This window comes from Falco peregrinus, chromosome 8 (assembly GCF_023634155.1).
Source record: "Falco peregrinus isolate bFalPer1 chromosome 8, bFalPer1.pri, whole genome shotgun sequence".
Classification (NCBI taxonomy): Eukaryota; Metazoa; Chordata; class Aves; order Falconiformes; family Falconidae; genus Falco; species Falco peregrinus.
In genome coordinates, this window is record NC_073728.1 from 44,017,807 (window position 1) to 44,035,959 (window position 18,153).

General features: G+C 41.9%; 1 protein-coding gene across 5 annotated transcripts in view; it reads left to right on the forward strand.

Annotated features, from left to right (window-relative positions):
* The first annotated feature begins 2,019 nt into the window (after positions 1-2,019).
* TANC1 (tetratricopeptide repeat, ankyrin repeat and coiled-coil containing 1) overlaps positions 2,020-18,153 on the forward strand; it is a 95,998-nt gene continuing 79,864 nt past the window's right edge. For 3 of the 5 annotated variants that reach the window (XM_055812874.1, XM_055812876.1, XM_055812875.1), the window contains exon 1: positions 2,021-2,266. The gene's annotated coding sequence lies outside the window, so the exon portion shown is untranslated. Of the gene's footprint in view, positions 2,267-18,153 lie in introns of all 5 variants that reach the window. The other 2 variants (XM_055812870.1, XM_055812871.1) reach the window with 1 other exon arrangement.

Below are 18,153 nucleotides of genomic sequence, written 5' to 3' on the forward strand. Positions count from 1 at the left end.
TAGTTTTTTGTTTCAGATTTCAGAGGCAAAGACAAAATCATAAAAGGCTGCCAGAACTAAGACCATTTCCTCTGAGAGAGAGAAAAATTCCTTTCTTCCCTAATATACATCTCATCAGATAGGCAAAACAGAGGGAAGAGAATGTGATTAAGAGGATTCTCCACCAGAAGAAAGAAAAGCTGTTGGCTGAGTTGCACGCAGCATCCTACCCTTGTTTTGGGACAAGTCTTCAGCTACTAAGCTGCTGAAGTCACTATAAAAGAAGTGTAAGATAACTGCTCTGCTGTTGTAACCCTCAGAGGCTTTGTCTCCATGTTAGCCTGCTCCTCTAATACCATACAAGGCAATCATGTCAAATGTTCTTGAGAGGATGCTCTTCTTGTAAGCCTGTAACTTGTTTGTGAACACATATGGATTCTCTTTTATACCCTTTACAGACACATTGAAAGGTGGCCTATGAAATGCATGCATAACATAGAAAATATTCTAGAATACTCTAGCACTGTAATAATTATTTTGCAGTGAAATTCAGATTTAGTTTTTCATGATGAATTACTTATGAAACTAAATCCTAGTTTGCCCAGCAAACCCTTGCTTATTATTTATAAATGTATTTTGGATTGTCCCTACATTTTCCTTTTTTGGTGTGAGAAAGATTTATTTTTTAATTAATTATGTGAAACTGTTGTAGAAATTGCATGTAGGGAAGCCAAGCACTTTGCTCTCTATGTGGAGCATAGCTGGAGTATCGAACTTTTTTGGGTAGGAAAGGCAAGCAGTTTGAGGGTGGGAAAGAAAAACACATCAGATGAGTATTTCAGCTGTTGTGCTCCTAATGATGGCATTCGAACTGTCACTGCTAAACCTGTGTCTTAACACTTAAACCTCCTAACTTTAACACTACACCCATTAATGTGAGATGGTTATCTAAACACCCCTAGAGATAATAATGCTCTTTAGTGACTACTTTGATATAACTTATCAGGGTTACTACAGGTAGTGCTGACCTCAGTTAGGTGCACCAAAGTAAAAACATCAGTAAGTCCTTTTCTTTCTCACAAGCTGCCTTTTGAGCCATCATTTTGAGGAATTAAATATTTTAACACTGGCACTGCTAGGCATCATCTTCAGCCTTCAGATCTTTGCTGTGGTTCTCTTCAGCACCCTCTATTTTCAGTATCTTGGAGAATACTGATATGCTGGTTTTACCCAAGCTATATTCAGATGTAATATCACCTCTCTGCACATGCTTGCTAATTCCTTGTGTATACAGACAAAGAGTGTGCTAGCTCGTTTCGGTGCAGCAATGTTCATGTTCCATGGCTTTACCATTACAGCCCCAAATCCTTTCAAAGGTGCTGCTTTCCAGGACGTAGTATGTCCCTTTCTGTGTTGTGGGCCGGGGCCACATTCCTTATTCCTAAACGTGGATTTTCCAATCTGGCTGTCTTAAATGCCTTGTGGCCCAGTTTAGCAAATAATTTGGATCACTCTGAAAGAGCTTCTGTCATTATATTTCACCCAGCTTTTTGTCCTTTGCAGGTCTTATAAGCAACAATGTAATTATTTTCAGTAGCTGGCCCTGGCTGGGCTCCCCAGGGACGAGTTGCTTCTCAGCAGGTCGCACATTGGCAGCAGCAGCAGCGCCGGAGGCCCGAGCCGTGCCAGTGGGCTTTCACGGCTTGGCTGAGGTTGTGACATCCAAGCAAACTGTAACAAATGTGAAGATAAGATGGCAGAACGAACGGTGATCTGAGCAGCACATGGCTGAATCCAACAGGCTGCTGGACCCCAGACCCTGCTTTGCAGAGCAAAGGCCGCTGAGGTGACTTTGGTGCTGGCGGACCCCAGACCCTGCTTCGCAGAGCCCGGGCAGCTGAGGAGATTTTAGCTCGGGCCGGGCAGGGCTGTCTGGCGGTGGAACGCGGGCCTGCGGAGGGCCGCGGCGCCGCCACCGGGCCGCGGGGGGCAGGCTCCGTCCGGGCGCCGTCGCTCCCCTCGCCGCCGCCCAGCTCCGCGGCGAGTCTGGGGCTCGGAGCGCGGGCGCGGTGCCCCACTGAGGCAGCCGCGGGACCGGCCCCGCTCCGCCCCGCCCCGCCGAGCCGGTCCTGCGGAGGGGTGGCCGTGGGGGTGCGCAGGGCGGGGACTGCTGCCGCCCGCTCCCAGTGAGCTCATCCCGCCGACGCGCCTGCCTGGCGGCGGAGGAGCCCTGTCTGGGCCGCGCCGCAGGAGCCCCTGGGCGAGGGGCAGGGCCCCGCGGGCGGAGGTAAGCCCTCCCTCCCTGCCCGCGCTCCGCCGGTGCGCGCCCCGCGGCCGGCCGGTCCGGAGGGCTGCGCGGGGGCTCGGCGGGAGCGGGGGCGCGAGTGAAACTTTCTGGCCGAGGAGCGTGTTACGGGCATGTCGGGCTGCGGCGGCCGCGCCCGGCAGACACGGCGCGCGGGCCGAGGCGGCCGGCGGGGGTGGCGGGGCCGAGGCGGGGCCGCTCCCGGGCCGGGGCTGGGGCCGGCGGGGGCCGCCCGGGGCTGGGGGGGGGCCCGGGGCGGGCTGGGGGAGGCGCCGGCAGGGGCGAGGCCTGGGGCCGTGATTTCCGCCTCCCCTGCGCATACTTTCCCGTTTCTGTGACTGGCGCAGCGTTCGTTCTTCGATTGGTAGTGGTGCTGGGCGGGGGAATCTCGCTTTCAGGAAAACTTGATTTCTTTGTGGTTACTTCTTTTTGCTAGTAATGCGCGAAGAAGACCTTGCTAAGAAGGGGCGCCGCGCCGCGGTTGTGCCACGTGTGGTGCGGCACCGGGGCTGCGGGAGCGGTGCGTTCCGCCGGCCGGTGCCCCCGCCGCGTGCCGGGCAGGGCTGGGGGCGGGGGGTGTTGGATGGATGCTGATGCAGTTCGCTGTTTGCATTTCCCGGCTGGAAGCGGTGGTGTGGGGGCACGTGCGTATCTATTGGCAATGACCTTGTTTTGACGACTAAAAGAGAAGGTCCTGCCCGTGCAATTCGGTGGTGCCTGCTGCGATCTCAAAGAATAAAACGATTACTTGATTTGTCTCTTAATACGCGAGTTACTAATAATCTGTCGTAACTGTGTAGTTCATAACATGGTTTCTTAGAAGTGTTACTTCGACTATCTGTTTGCCCTAGCCCCATAATGCATATTTACTGGACAGAGAGCAAACTGGGTTCTATATGTTTTTGAAAACAGAATGTAACTGGAGATGCCTTCTTGTGAGGATGAGCCTCTGGGGGTAAAAGGGGGGGTTTAGATCGGCATCGGTGTGATACTGTGTGGGTCCCCTCACCCCTGTTCTCTGCTTTGTACCCACCTCATTCCCCCTCTCTGTGGCCATGTGAAAGTGGCACTCGGTCTGCTCTACTTCAGAGGCTGTGCTGTCTGATGAAGCAAACGCTGCATTACCATTTGGAAAACTAACAGCTGGGGATGTGAGAGGTTTGCTTTGGGCTTCTGTGGTCAAACAGTTTGCAAGTGGTGTGCTGCTTTAGAGTATGTTAAATGTTTTATTCATCCAGGCTGCTTCAGAGTTTTGCAGGATTATACAGTTACACGTGGAAGTCCTATGTTAGCTCCTATTTTTTTTAGCCTTTGCTTACAAATGGTCCGATGCTTATAGAATTAAAAATATTAGGGAACGAGGGAAATAAATGTGATACCTTGGATCCTACAGAATTTCCTTCTGCTGTAGTGTGACATGCAGCTGGCAAAAATGAATCTTTCCCATTTGTTCTGATCTGATGGTTAAGTGCTGGAAGAACAGTATTGTGTTATTAAATAACACTAGTAAACAACGTAAGCACAAATCCAATTTATTTTTGCTGTTGCTAGGTGTATTTAGAGCTTCATTGACATGGATGCTCTAAAGCGCTGGTTGTCTTGCTTTCTCGGCTTAGCTAACCATTGGAATGCCCAATGCTGCTGAATTATGTCTGCTTTAGAGCCAAAACATATTTGGTTCATGGCCAAAGTTGCTCAGCTTCCCATAACAGTCTGTAGGAAAAAGACATTTCGTGGGTCTAACCACAGTCCTGAAGTTGATCCCATAGCAACTTCCGAGTATATACTTTTGAAGACAGCTAAGCAGCCTTAGCAGAGGTGTTCTGTTTTTCTTTAGCTGAACCTTTCTTTGAAGATGAAAGGTTAATCAGCAAGCCTTCAGACTCTTGTGTGTGTAAGAACATCAGCCTGATTTGTTGCTTATTTGTGATGATACCCATAAACATCTGTAAGTTGAAATTTATATTACTGGTTTTAAAATCAAGATTTTTCTGTAGAGATGCTGTTTTGACTAAAAATTGGCATTTCAAACTCTATCGGGAGCTAGGTCTTCATGTTTTTGAGAAGAACAGAGAAAGGTCTGGTTTGGGTTTTGTGTCTGGGTAAGGTCTGAGAAAACCAGCTAGTTTCATGTCTTTTGGTTGCTTTCAGCTCCCAAGACTTAACATGGAGGTTGGAGAATTTGTTTATCACAAAGTGGTGGCAGTGGAAAAAGAAAAAAGCATATGGTCTAACAAATGTATAAGGCCTTATTTTTTTAAAACTATGTTTGTATATAGGAGGCACCACTGTTAGAAAACTGACTTCTGAATAATAAGTAAGGCATTATAACACCAAACTGGAACAACACCCCGAAGCAAGCACTGAAACAGTCCATGATCCTTACTGCATTTGGTTTTGTATTTAACCCTAGTCTGAAAAGTGTCTTGCTTTTTTTTTTTAAAAAAAAAAAAAAGAAAAAACCCCTTTATTTTGGTGGAGCCTTAAATTCTCTGATCTTGTCCTGAAGGGAAGTAAATAAAAGGATCAATTGCTTATTAATACAAACTATCTATTGTGCGGCCTAATATTGATGGGTCTGCTTCCAACGATATCTCTTACTGCCTCTTACAACCTTAGTTGTTTAGTATGAGTGATTAAATCCTTCAGTGTTCATTGTATTTAGGAAACTTGTAAAGATATTTCAGCATTCTCATTCCATTAGATTATTTACCCAAGTAGAAAATACACTGTAGCGATCATGGGATGCTCTCTATTCTGTATGTAGCTTCACCATATACCTTTAAGAGTCTAGTGCAGTGTACCTTTCCTGCTTACTTAGGTTGGAGACAATTTTAAGTAGGGAAAGTCTGAACCAGAACACAGATTTTCTGCCATTCAGTTTTGTGCTGCAGCAAAGTAGCATGCCTTTGATTTCCTTATCATAGCTAAAATGTCCTGTTGCTTCCCACCCCCTGTCTTTCAACTTCATAGAGAGACTAATCCTACAGGGTTTGCTTTGTAGTTATTTCAGGTTTCTGTGCTGTATAGGCGATACATCACTGCATAGACTTCTGTTGCATCCGTTCTTGTCACTCCTGCATCTTGAAATACACGCATTGTAGTTTATGTCAATGTAATGACTTTAACTTTTTAAAGTCCTGTTTCTCTTGCCATATTTCAGGAATTCTGGTTTTGTTTCCTCCCCTCCGCTCAGTGAGAGGAGGCCTATTAAGCTTTAGGCTTAATCTGTAAAGGCGCGTTGGTACTGGATTGTTAAACTCAGCAGTATCTTAAATCCAGTGCTTGGCCTCTCTGTATAACGTGAGGAGAGGCTCCTGTGCCTGAGTAACATTCGTAAGAGTCTGGAAGCAGAAGGACAGGTAACCAAAAGGCTCTATTAGAGTGATTTCCCCATTGTGTGTCTGGGAGTAGTTATTTCCTGAGGTAGTGCCATCTCCAGTTCAGTATTTCACTTCTTTTCTGTTCTGTTCTTGATCTGGAATAATAATTTCTAATGAGGGTGCCAATTTGAAAACAGAAGTTCCACTAGCTTGTTGGATGAAGTGCTTTGTGGATCAGCCAGCTTGCCAGAGTTTGAAGTGTCTCCTCGTGTGGGATGTCAGTTCTTAAGTGTTCACAGAGAACAGTTTGCTGCTTTTCATAGACTATATAACGCTTTCAGCTTGAGAATCTCACAGGGTCTTAAACAGGGGTTAGTTCAGTGATAGCAGTAAATGAGTTCTTTGCATAGCCACTAGCAGAAATGTAAATGTCTTTGAGGTCAAATCAAGAGCAGCTTTTGGGATCTTGGTGTTCTGTTGAAGTTGGTGGCAATGCTCATCAATTGCTGCACATTTGACCTTTTTCTGCAAATACTGTGTGTCAACAGCTCTAGTGTTTGCATGGTGAGTTATTTGGTGAAGCACTGCTTTGTGAAGTACTTCTCAGGTGCTTCTGCAATCCAGATGACCAAAATAATTTTGGAAATGGGGCTGATCTTGAAGTCCTCTAGTGCTTCCTCATGTGCCTTGCACATGACTGGTAGCGTTCAGCTGTATCTAGACGTGTATGAAATTAGAAAACTAGATGCAGCTTAGAGTTCTAGTGATCTTAAATATTGTAACCACAGAAGGTACAAAGGTACAGGTAAGTATTTTAAGTCTGTGCAATTTTTTTTATTAGCTGCCTTAAATTCACACAGTTGCTTTCAAATTAGAACTTGTGAATTCTCAGTAAAATGCAGATTTCCATGTTTTAGATTTCTAAAATACAGACTGGTGTTAAAAGAGAAAAAACTCCATAGCTTCATCTGCAGTCTCATTTCGGTCCGCAGGAGAATTTCCCCTTCTATTAGCCATCCAAGTATTATTCAGATTTAACACTTCTTTTTTTTTTTTTTTTTAAAGATGCATTGGATTCCAGCATAGTGAGATTTATCCTACCTAAGAAAAGCGTGCAAGGTGAATGTATGCCATGTAGTGTGTGGTGTGGCAAGTGAAAGAGTTGTACTGATGGTGTAGGAGCACCTGCGTGTGTGGTCTCGAGAAGGAGCCACACTGATAAATGCACCTTGGGATAACAGTGGTGTGTGAACATGAAAGTTCCTAGTAGCCTGAACATTGAACTGCCTTCAGGTCAAGTTGCTTCTTACCCTTTCCCTTCTACCAGCATATTCCCCGTATCTTGCTCAGCCAAACGTGTTGGTTAGTTCAAGAATTAGCATGTTTGTAACAAAGTCTGAAGACTTCGTAAGGAGTCTTCTTGGCTTAATCCAAGCTACCGCTGTGGTTAGTCTTCTAGTTCAGATGGCGAAGCACGCTTGGCCATATTGGGGAGCCTTGGCTTCTGGTTGAACTTCTGACTTCCTCTGTAAGGGTTGCTCACTTTTACATACGTTTATTGAATTAGCAACTGTTACTAGTGCTTGTGTTATCTGTACCTAGTGGCCTGAAAAGTGCAATTTCAAAAACGTGTAGGGTGAAAAAGTGAGGGGCTGCTACTTGTTTGCTGCATGTTTCATATATTTGGTAATTAACAGCTTGAAAAACAAAGGTGCCTGTAAAATGTTTGCTGCATTGCATTGAAGTTGCTTAGTGTGGGTTGGGTTTTTTGTTTGGTTTTTGGTTTGTTGTTTTCTTTTTTTTTTTTTTTTTAAGACTCAGTCTTAGTCCTGGTTAAATTTAGATGCAGCAGGAGAGAAGCTGGAACTTGTTAGCAACACAGGAAACGCCCTGAAAGAACGTTTTTGATGTGTATGTTTGTGTGTAAAAGTGAACTCTGCAGCTATATGGCTGGAGTTAGACTGTGGGGAGCTCTGTTTAGAACAGTTTTGCATCTTTAAATGCTTTATTAGATTCTGGTGGAACTTTGCTGCCATGTGCTTAGAATTAATTATTAAATATCTATGACTTGTTAAAAGCCGGTAAGTTTAAGTAAAATTCAGAGCTATTGCACTTAAAATAGCTGAGGTGTTTAATTGCTGAAAAGACAGACTCCAGATGAAAAGACAGACTCCAGATTAAACTGCTTCAGCTTTATTTCATCTAGAAAAACATTAGAATTTGAGTAGTGTGAAGATGATTGTGCTTTTCTTTCAGTCATTTACAGTGAAACTAATCCATTTCTTTCTTAACCCATGTCCTTTCCTTTGAATCTGTATTTCTCACCATATTTAACAAGTTAGGATTTGAACAATGTACAAGTAGGAATAAATGGAAGCAAAATTTGACCTTTGATTTTTGAAACTTAAATGAGATGGAAGTTGCTGGAGAGTTTAGTGTGTGGGTTGTTTTTAGTTCAGGCTTGGTTTATTGCCCTTTTTTTTTTTTGTGACGTTACTGGTTTTGAACAAGAATGATAAACCACAAAATATTCTTTACATGAATTTTGGAGGAAGGCTGTTTCTGTGTTTTACACCAGAAACACCTTTGAGTTGAGTTGATTATATGGTTAATATACTTCAAGGTCTGTCTGTTTACACTGGGTTAAATTCCTACCAAGGTCAGAAAGGGATTTTTTTGTGTTGGTAAGGACTGAGTTCTCGGATTTTTGTACAATATTTGCCAGCAACTGGAAATTTGAAGAAAAAAGGGAGAGATACTACTGTCAGGAAACTTAAACATGGTTTTGCTATGACAAAATAAAATTTTCAGCACTTCCCAACTACTGATACAGAATCTTTGTGTGTATGCAAGAATTACTTTGAAAACTTCAAGAGACAATGAAAAGACATCAGGGGAACACTTTCCTTTATTCTCCGATAAATCACACTTGGTAGAGGTAGAATGGATTGTAGGAACATTGTGCCTTATAGCATGGCACACCAAACTAATGTACAGTTTCAGAATTCATGTGTATATTTAAAACTATGAGAATACAGAGCTGGTGTGTATAGAGCTTTTTTTTGTTCTCTAAGCTATTTTTTTGTTCCATTGTGATATGTTACTGCATGTATTTTCTGTAAGTTTGCAGTAAGTCAATCAATGAGTGATGGGAACGCTTTTTGTGAAGTTTTGCACTCATTCAGAGGTACTAGGCATATTTTGAAAGTTTGTGGAAAATAAAGATCTAATTATTGGTGGGGGGGTTTTGGGTTTGGTGTTTCCCCACCCCCCCGATCAAAAATGCTGTGCTTTGTCTTTAAAAGACGCTATGGAAAGAAGGACAAAACTGCCATGCTAGAGTTCAAAGCTTTGTAAAAGTCTACACCAGAGGAATATACTGAATGGTTTCTTACAAAGGACTTCTTTCTTTTTCTCCCCTCACCATCCCATGCCTGTGAAGAGGATTCCTCCAAGGCTTTTGCATCCTCTGCAGCAGTATGTACCACCAGAGTTGTGTCTTGGATCACACTGGGGAAATGAGCTTCTTGAGAGAGCTCATTTTATTAGTAAAGTGTTCCAAAAATTTGCATAACTGGCAGCTTGAGAAATCTGATTCTGTCACTCAGTCTGGTAGAAGCAAGATTCTTTTCTTCCTATTTTCATCATGTCTGCTAATAGGAAAAACAAATGCTCTTCTTAGTGAGCCTTGCCTGAGGTTCCATTCTTCAGTTCTAAGTTTTCCCCAGGAGAAAAATTGAATTTGGTTTCTTTGCAGTTTTTCTTTTGTTAGCATGTTTTTGAGCTAAGTGAGTTCTTGTTGGTGTTACATCTATCTCTTCATAAATCAGTGAACTCGGCTCATTTGATTTACATTGAACTTGCAAACATCCCATTAACAGGTTAAGGTGGGGCAGTATATACTGTCTTGGCAAACTTGTAAAGATTTACACAGACCTGAGATTTTAATGAATAATTAATTTTTTTGAAGGGTACAAGTTTGTATTCCACTACTAGCTAAATTCTGGTTGTGAGGTTTTAATTTATTTGGTTGATTGGTTGGCTTTTTTGGACGCTTGCCTGTGGAGGGAATGCTTTCTGGTATCTGAATTAGAGGCTTTAATGGTGCTTGGCTGTTTAATTACTGAAAGCAATAGGACAACTGTAAAATTTTAATAAATATGGGCTTGCCAGGTATTTCATATTTTTGGTAAGAGCATGTAAGATCTTGTCTCCATTGGGGAGTTATTACAGAATGAAGCAGGGTGTGAATGTGAAGCACTCTTCCCCTTGTATAGACAAGCCTTTACTTTTTCTTCAAGAGCAGACTCTGGGATCTTCCATGTATGTTCTTGTCCCTAGTTTGAGCTCTGTAGTGGCCTTGGAGCTGATGAGGAATGATACCTAATGCATGTATCTAGTTCACTTGAGTAATCTCATTGATTTCAGTGGTCTATTTGTGTAAAGCGAGCACACACATGCTGGGTTATGGCAGGATTGGGGGGCTTGTTTGTAAGCCTGTTGTGGTAGTTGCTGCACGTCATAAATGTTTAGAGCTTATTTTAATGCTGTGACAGGGTTTCTTGATGCTACCGCATTGTACATTAAAATGAAAAGTGCTTAAAGGAAAAAGCAATTGGAAGAATATGGATATTGAGTGTTTCCTTGTAGTTTACATGGTAGAAGAATGCCTGAGTCTTGTCCATAAAATACCATAATCAAGTAATTAAAAGCAGGTTTACATTTCACAAGAGTCAGACAAAGATAGCATCCCAGGATCTGAGATGGGAAATAGGGAAGAGTAATATTTCTGCTTTTCCACATTCCTACGGGTGAGATTTCAGCAGACAGTTGAGCCAATCTAACCATTTGTTGTGGTTCACAGGAGTGGTTTTCTTTCCTTCTGTACCTGCCATGAGATCCTGCTTTTTTTCCTGTGTCATCTCTGTTGCTTATCTGACTCTGCAGTGCAGATCAGTGAACACACATAAAACTCCTCAGAGCTGGCACATATAGAGCTGTAAAGACTCGCCTGTTCTGACCTGGAGCAAACTGGGTTTTGCTCCTCTTAAGTGAAATGGAAATAAGACTGCTGTCCTCCCTGCAGGCTGTTATGAGCTGAGGTATGTTTTGAGATGCTCAGAGGAAGAACAGGCAGTATGTACAGATGCCTAAGACACATTCTGATTCATGTACATTCTAGGTTATGTAACTTAAACGTCTAGTCTCTAGGCAGCCTCAAGAACGTTAATGTTAAATTCCTAAGTTTGCTAATTTATTTAATCCACTTAGATTGCTGCTCTGTACCCTTCTGAGTTCGGTGGGGTTTTTTTGGTGTGTGTGTAATTGTGCTAATGTATCCCGGACAAAGATAAAAGTCCTGGTATGTTTGAGCTTTGTGTTCCTGCTTATTTCTGTGGTTTAGGGTCACTTAGGAGTTGTATCTTGCTCCCTTTTTTGGTTTTTGTTGTTTTTTTCTTTTCTTTTTGGATGTATTTGTTAACAGATCCATTTAGGCAGTTGCATTCTCTGAAGGAAATAACTGTCTGCATTGCATTTTTAATACAGGTTTCCAAGATTTTTTTTGTATGACTTGCCCTACTTGAGCAGGGGAGCTGCACCAGCTGACCTCCAGAGGTCCCTTTCAACCTCAGCCATTCTGTTACTTTACCCTACTCAAACTCTTAATGAGTGTGGTTACTTTTTGACATCATGGGTATTTCAGGCTGTTGTTGCAGATGTACCACTCCACCTCTAGCAACTGAAGCAAGAAGATAGATACCCTAATGAAGAAAGTATCAACGTCAATTTGAAACCAGATTAATATCTTTTAAAAGTTGCATTAAAACCTCAGAAATGCTTACTTCATAACAGAAATGTTCATTTTTAGGCCTGTGAAGCAGGAGGTATATAATGTGTCCTTTGTATACAGAGTTTGGATGGAGCTCTGCATTTGATTTCTGGCAAAAGTGAGTTGCTGTGATTCCCAGCCATTTCAAGGTCAGGTATTTTATGTTTAGGGATTGTAGAAAACATACTGTCCCAGAATTTCTAGGGCTAGCTGACATGACGGGGAGTGGTGGAATTAAGACAAGAACACACACCTGTATTGGACATCGATGTCTAAAATAGAGACCTGTAGTGATAGGAGAAAATTACTAGTGAAGTAGGAGAGAGACCATTTTTGCTTTTTGAAAGGGAGGAAAGTTGCATGAAAAAGCAGACAATAAAATCCTGAAACTTGGTAAGATGGATGAAGAATACAAGAGACCTGGAACTAGATACGACAAGAAACTGAAGTAGAAAAAAAGCTTTGAGTTTTATCAGCACCATCTTACCGTCATTCAAGGAAATACAGCTGTCTAAATTAGTGTGACCTTTCTTTAATAAAAAATAATCTCGGACATACTGGATTCATTGGAAACTTGGAAAGTAACTGTGATAATGAAACCCCCACCTTTTTAGTGTTCTGGACATAATACTGACTTTGACAGCTTTGTTTTGTCTGTTGCTAGATTTATCAAGGGGATCTTGTGTTGCCATCGTTGGTCAGGGACAGTTAAGCTACAGGGTGGCGCGTCCTCACCTCCTGCACAGCGGAGCCGTGCTCAGGGTAGCCCCGGGCCAGAGCAGCGCGGTTACTGTGGCTGGCACAGTCCTGCCTGGGGGCTGCAGCATGCGGTTACACCGACACGGCTGCTGCCTTGCCGTTGCTGCGCTTGGATGGTGATGATGGTACTTGACCAATGCTGTTGACAGCTTTGCTGGTATAGTTTCCTTAATGTGTCAGTAGAAGTGTCCAGGAACAGACCTGGCTTTGGATTCAGTACAGGAGTGACAGTTAAACAGCTGGCAGGTAAAGAGAAACGGTGATGTACCAGTGTATTGATGTACCAGAAACCGAGGGAACTGTATTACTGCTTCCTCCACCTGTGGATTCATTTCAGTGTTGTTTTCAAAGGTCAGATTCCTGAGTAGAGTGACTGTCAACTATCTCAAATTTTTTTTCCCCTCTTCTGAGGTATCTTCTTAGCGTCTGCGGTGGTCTGCCCTGCTGAATTACCTGCAATCAGAGACAGGGCTGAAGACTCTGAAAGGAAGCAAGCTGTGGGGCGATGACTTTGGCAGACAATGCACAGTGCAAGTATATATCAGCATGCTGTAAATTCAGCAGTATTTTCAACGATCCCCTTTCCTGTTGTTGCATAGAGTAATTCTGTGAGGAAAATCATCCATGCTTGCTAGGAATTTGCTTTTCAGTGGGTGAAAGAAATGGTGGGAGAAGCCTTCAGTTCTGTACACTAAGCATATATTTTCATGTTAAGTCCTACAATATTTCCCTTGAGTTATATGCATCTGCTATTCAAACCCTGCCAGGTTTCACTAATGCCTGCTTTGGTTCGGTATCAAATGATGTTTTCATTTAGCATTTGGAGGAAATTTTCTGAAAGGATCATCAGTTAGTCTGTTAAAGTCTTAGGAATGCAGTGATTTTCTTTTTTTTCCCCCATATATGAAGCAGTATCACAGTCAGACTAGTTAGGGTAGATGCAGCAGGTGATGTTTTAGGTATACAAAAACATCCCTTTTTAAAAAATGTGACTGAAGACAGTTGTGCTGCATGTTTATATGTAGTATGGTGGTAGAATGGTCTCATTTTGAGGTGCAGCAAAGTTTCTTCAGATCTGGACCTGCCTAATGTTATTTTTCCTTTGTTCATGTTTTGATTTGCTGGTTTGCTATGTGTAGCTTTGCAGACAAAAGCAACAAATATGGAAATTATCATGTTTGTTGGACCACATGCTAGTTTAATATGGCCAGGAAAGACCTGTGGTGTTAGAGCACTTTGAAGTAACTTTTTTTTTTTTTATATTGCCTAGAGTACTGTTTTTAGAGCTGCCTTAGCTTACCAATGCACTCCACTGAAATTCTTAAGACTTTACTCATTTTGGTCAGGTCTGATTTTGGAAAAGTTTGTGATTCTTTTTCTTTTTTTAATATTGAGGCTGATAAGAGCTCGGTTGGTGTTCTTTGGACTGAAAAGGAATGAAAGTGGCTGCTTTTCAGGATCTGAGTTACAAATACACAACTTAAGTCTGAACACCAGACTCCATGCAGGCACATAACTGGAGAGGTTTATATAGGACTCTTTTATATGTAGAGTTTCTCATCTGCGGTATTTGGCAAGTTGAAAGTAAAACTTAACTTTATCCCCTTTGCTGTTGGTTTAGCCTGATGTTTCCTTCTAATAAAGTATTTTATGATATTAAATCCCTTCATATGGGATAACTTCTTTCCCTTGAAGTTTTAGGGTGGTTGAAATAAATAGTAATTTATTTGTTTCTCTATGTGAGCTGTAGCCTAAAAGCCACAGTAAACAAGCGGATGGATGATGGTTTGCCTGTCTCAGCTGCAGTAGTTAATTTGCTAAGCTTATGGATTTTAGTGATAGTATGTCTAGGAAGGTTAAGTCATTAGCATTCAACCTTACTTGGGTGGACCTTACAATCTTCTCAGTAGTAACATGCGGGGAAATGTAGCCCTTGGCTACTTGCCTGTCGTGTGCCTGGAGAGCTTCTCCATCGTTTGAGGGGAGTTTGAATTGAAATGGTATGAGTTAAACAAAACTGAGTTTTGGGTGTGCCAGTTCTGTCCTGGATTATGACAGACAAATTTTGTGTATGCTATCTGATGAGGAAGAACTGACCATCTTAAAAGAATGTCCTGTACCAGAAGCTGATAATAATTCAACTGTTGTGATGTCATTTTGCTGGCTGAAAAATGAAATATGGTCTTTCTCCTCTATGGAGGAGAATATAACAATTGCATGCACAGCTGGAGGAGACAGTCATGTGAATTTTAAAGCATAATGAATGCAATATGCCAGGTAGTGTTTCTGATCATCTGGCAGGATTATGTTGCCATACAGACATGAAGTGAACTGTCATTGGGCTCAGAATTTTCATGTGGTGCAGACATCACTTTCATGTGCTGAGGACATCACTCCTGACACTGTAGGAGAAACTATATATTTCCTTTTGCTGCAGCACAAAGAAGAGAGGATCCCTGATCAGAAGAAGGCATTGCAGCCCTTTGAAAATCCTGCCCAAAATTAATACAGATGTGATGTGTGGCCAGTCAGTTCGATACTGTTGTATGGAGTTTGTAGCCTGTCCTGTAGTCATAGATCTTTTGCAAAGTAGGTATTCTGGCTATTGCTTCTCTTAATGCTAAAAATATTTGTTATATCTAGATCGATTTCTTCTGCTTCTTCCCCTACTTAACTTTCTAGACTGTGGTGATTCCTTAATAGTACATGTAGTTTAACAGGAGCAGAAAAATCTTGCTTAAATACAAATTGCAAAGACTAACCTGTTGGGGCTCTTGCTGTATTGAATGATTATACTGAACTCTGAAGCAAGTGGAAAAATACTGAAGAAATAAGACGAGGTTACGGCCAGAACAGTGGGATGAAGAAAAAGGAGCAAATTGCAGATGTTTGCTCAAAACCAAGGCCAACGGGACGTGATAAGAGGAGCTGGGAAACCGCAGAAAGGAGCCTACATGCCAGAACAAGCAGAAACAGAAATCTTCCCAGTAAACAATTGTTAACCAATCATATTATTATACGCTTGTAAAATAGCCAACCACATTATTGCACGCTTATAGAATGCCTTATAAAAGTCTACCTGGTTTGTACAATAAACGGATCAGATCTTGAACTCTGTGAGTATTTGAATCTGACTCCCGCTCGCCCGAAATGCCCGCAGCACTAACCCATACAGGATGCCTGTTGAACTTTTTTTTAGAAATGGGGGAATCCACAAATGTTGTAATGGATATACTGGAAACTGCGTGATTCCTGAATAGCCCAGAGATCCAGTGTGTTAAAATACTGAGGTCAGTTAATGTAGATAGAGATGTGCTACCTGTCCTCATTTTTACCTTGCTAGATCAATCCTGTCTTCAGTTTTGTGGGTCATGAAACAATGTCTGGAATTGCAGCAGTGAGGAAGGAGGAAGCAGGTTTCAACTGATGTAGAGTGGTGGGCTGAAGTAGAATGGTCTTGCCCACTAAGTTGTTTGAACTGCAGCCTGTACAATGTGAGATGGATGCACTTAGCATTAAGTTTACTTTTGGGTGTTGGACGTGAATGGTGGTGTTATTTTACAAGCAGTGTGTTTAAATTCATCTGGAAATTAGGACGTATAGGATGTATCTAGGACAGCTGAGAAATGGGAGACTCATTTTATTTCTGTACTCATCTTGTATGCTTTCTGGAGAGGATGGTGCTGTTGTAACCTAAGCATACAACTATTCAGTAAAGTAAGACTTCATTACTATGAGTTGGGTCAGGATTTTGGTTAGCATGATTTTTGCCTTCCTTTCATTTTCTGTATGCTAGTGAAGCTGAAATGACAGTTTCCGACCTAGTTTTTGTCTAGTTTTAGGCTCTTGAATTTTTTTGGTGACATTGTTTGCAGGGTGTTACTTCTGCTGGCTGGAAAGCGATGAGTTTTCTTGCCTGGTGCTTTGACACTTTCACAATCAGTGTTAAAGCAGGAAGTTTGTCACTCTTTCCGTGTTTAACATGGGAAGATGGAAAGAGATAGGATGAAAGTGGCCGTTATGATAAAAGCACGGATAAAACATACCTATGGTTGTATTTTGTTTTCCTTTGCTCCCTCCTGCCTCCATGCAAATAATGTCTGTGATGTCCACTGGTTCCTAGAGATTGCTGGCTGGGATGCCTATAGTGGTGTTTCCTCAGGACTCTTTAAGCCTCCTGACCTTATTTAATTCTAGAATGCCTTTCTAAATAGTGACCTCCCACTTAGAGGAGGGCCAACTTTTTTTTTTTTTTTTTTTTTAACCTTTTTATGTCAGGAGTATTGCTGAGGACAAGTAGCAAGCAGTCTTCTGCTTACCCACCCTGCATTATTCTGCTCTTGCCACCCCCACCCCCCTTCTTCTTGCCCTTGAAGCAAAAAAAATGTTTTGTGGTATAATCTATGTACACCGATCCCTGTCTTTCAAAGCTGGTGGAGAGGAAAGATCATTCATTGATTTTAGAAATCAAAGGCAGTGGAATAATAGAGGGTACTTTACTGCTGTGATACCTAAAGATAAAATTGAAGGGAGAAAGCAGCCTTAGTGAGAGTGGAGATAGGCTAAATGAGATGAGACTAGGAGAACACAGTGGATCTTTTGATCCTTTGAAGAATTTGATCATGTCTTGTAAATGACAGGAACTAGAGGGGTGAGGTTCAGAAAGAAACCTAAACAGCAAGGATAAATCTGATATATTCAGTAGGGGTGAGAAGCAGGGTGTTTTGCTGGTTTGTTTTGGGGGGTATTGTTTGGTTTTGGCTTGTGGTTTTTTGTGGGTTTTTTTAAGTCATAAGTGATGAAAGGGGAAGCTCTGTAGAAAATGGCAGAAGGCTATGGTCTTGGCATTTTCTCTGGAGAGACTCGGCAGAATGGGAAGAGAAAGGAAAAAATAAATTTGTCTACATTTCATCTGTGGTTGGATATTTTTCATGTGAGAATCAGCTGTGAATCCTTAAAATTTTATGGCTCCTCTGTTGTCAACTGCTGCTCTCTTTCCCTAGTGTAAACAGGCAAATGACTCAACTGATGATTCTTCATCCGCACCGTTGCTGAATCATTCAGGTTGGTTCAGAGAGGGGCTTATGACCTTTGAAGTTAATGTTTCTGACTTGTGGGCACTCTTCTGCTTCTGTGCAAGATCAGTTTCTTCAGCACTTCAGGGTAGTAGTAACAAGTGGCTGGGAACAGTAATCTTTCAAACTGATAAACAGTCATTTCTGCAGTATCTGACACCTGACAAAGAGGTTTTGGACAGAAGTCAGGTAAAGAGACCATCTTTTCCCCTGTATTGGCAGCCCTTGGAGACAGTGGCCAAAATAATCGGCATAGCAGAAAACTGGGTGATTGCAGTATAGAATAGGTATATCTGTGACATCTGGGAAGTCAAATCTAGAACCAGACTGGTGGGAAAAATGCTACTGCAAAAGCACATTCTAATAGCTAACATGATAATGAGGTTTTTCTCACGTCCTCATCTTTCACCTCTTTAATTGTATTTTAATAGTCCTTCAGGGCATAACTCCGCTCTTTAGAAGTGAGCAGCAAATTGGAAACAGTGATGTTCTTTTGCTGTCTCCTATTAAATTGATGCATAGCTTTCAGGGGTGTCAGATGAGAGTGAGGGGGATGTGGAGCATCTCATAGGTAAGATTAGTAATAATTAGGTTATTGAGTGAGCAACAAACAAAACATACAGTATAGCTTGTCAATTTTGTGTCTGTATTGATCATCCTGTTTAGGGTATTGCAGAAAAATATTTCAGTAATAGCTGTTTAACTTAAGTGAGTTTGTTTAGATTTGGCTAAATACAGCCCATTGGAAATGTCAGATATGCCATTTACTTTTTTACTGTATGAAATCAGTAAAAACCTTTTTTGTGTGTACCTGTTTTATCATTTTCATTCATGCATTTCAATGATCAAATAGATCTCGTCAGAATTTGTACCTTAAAGTAA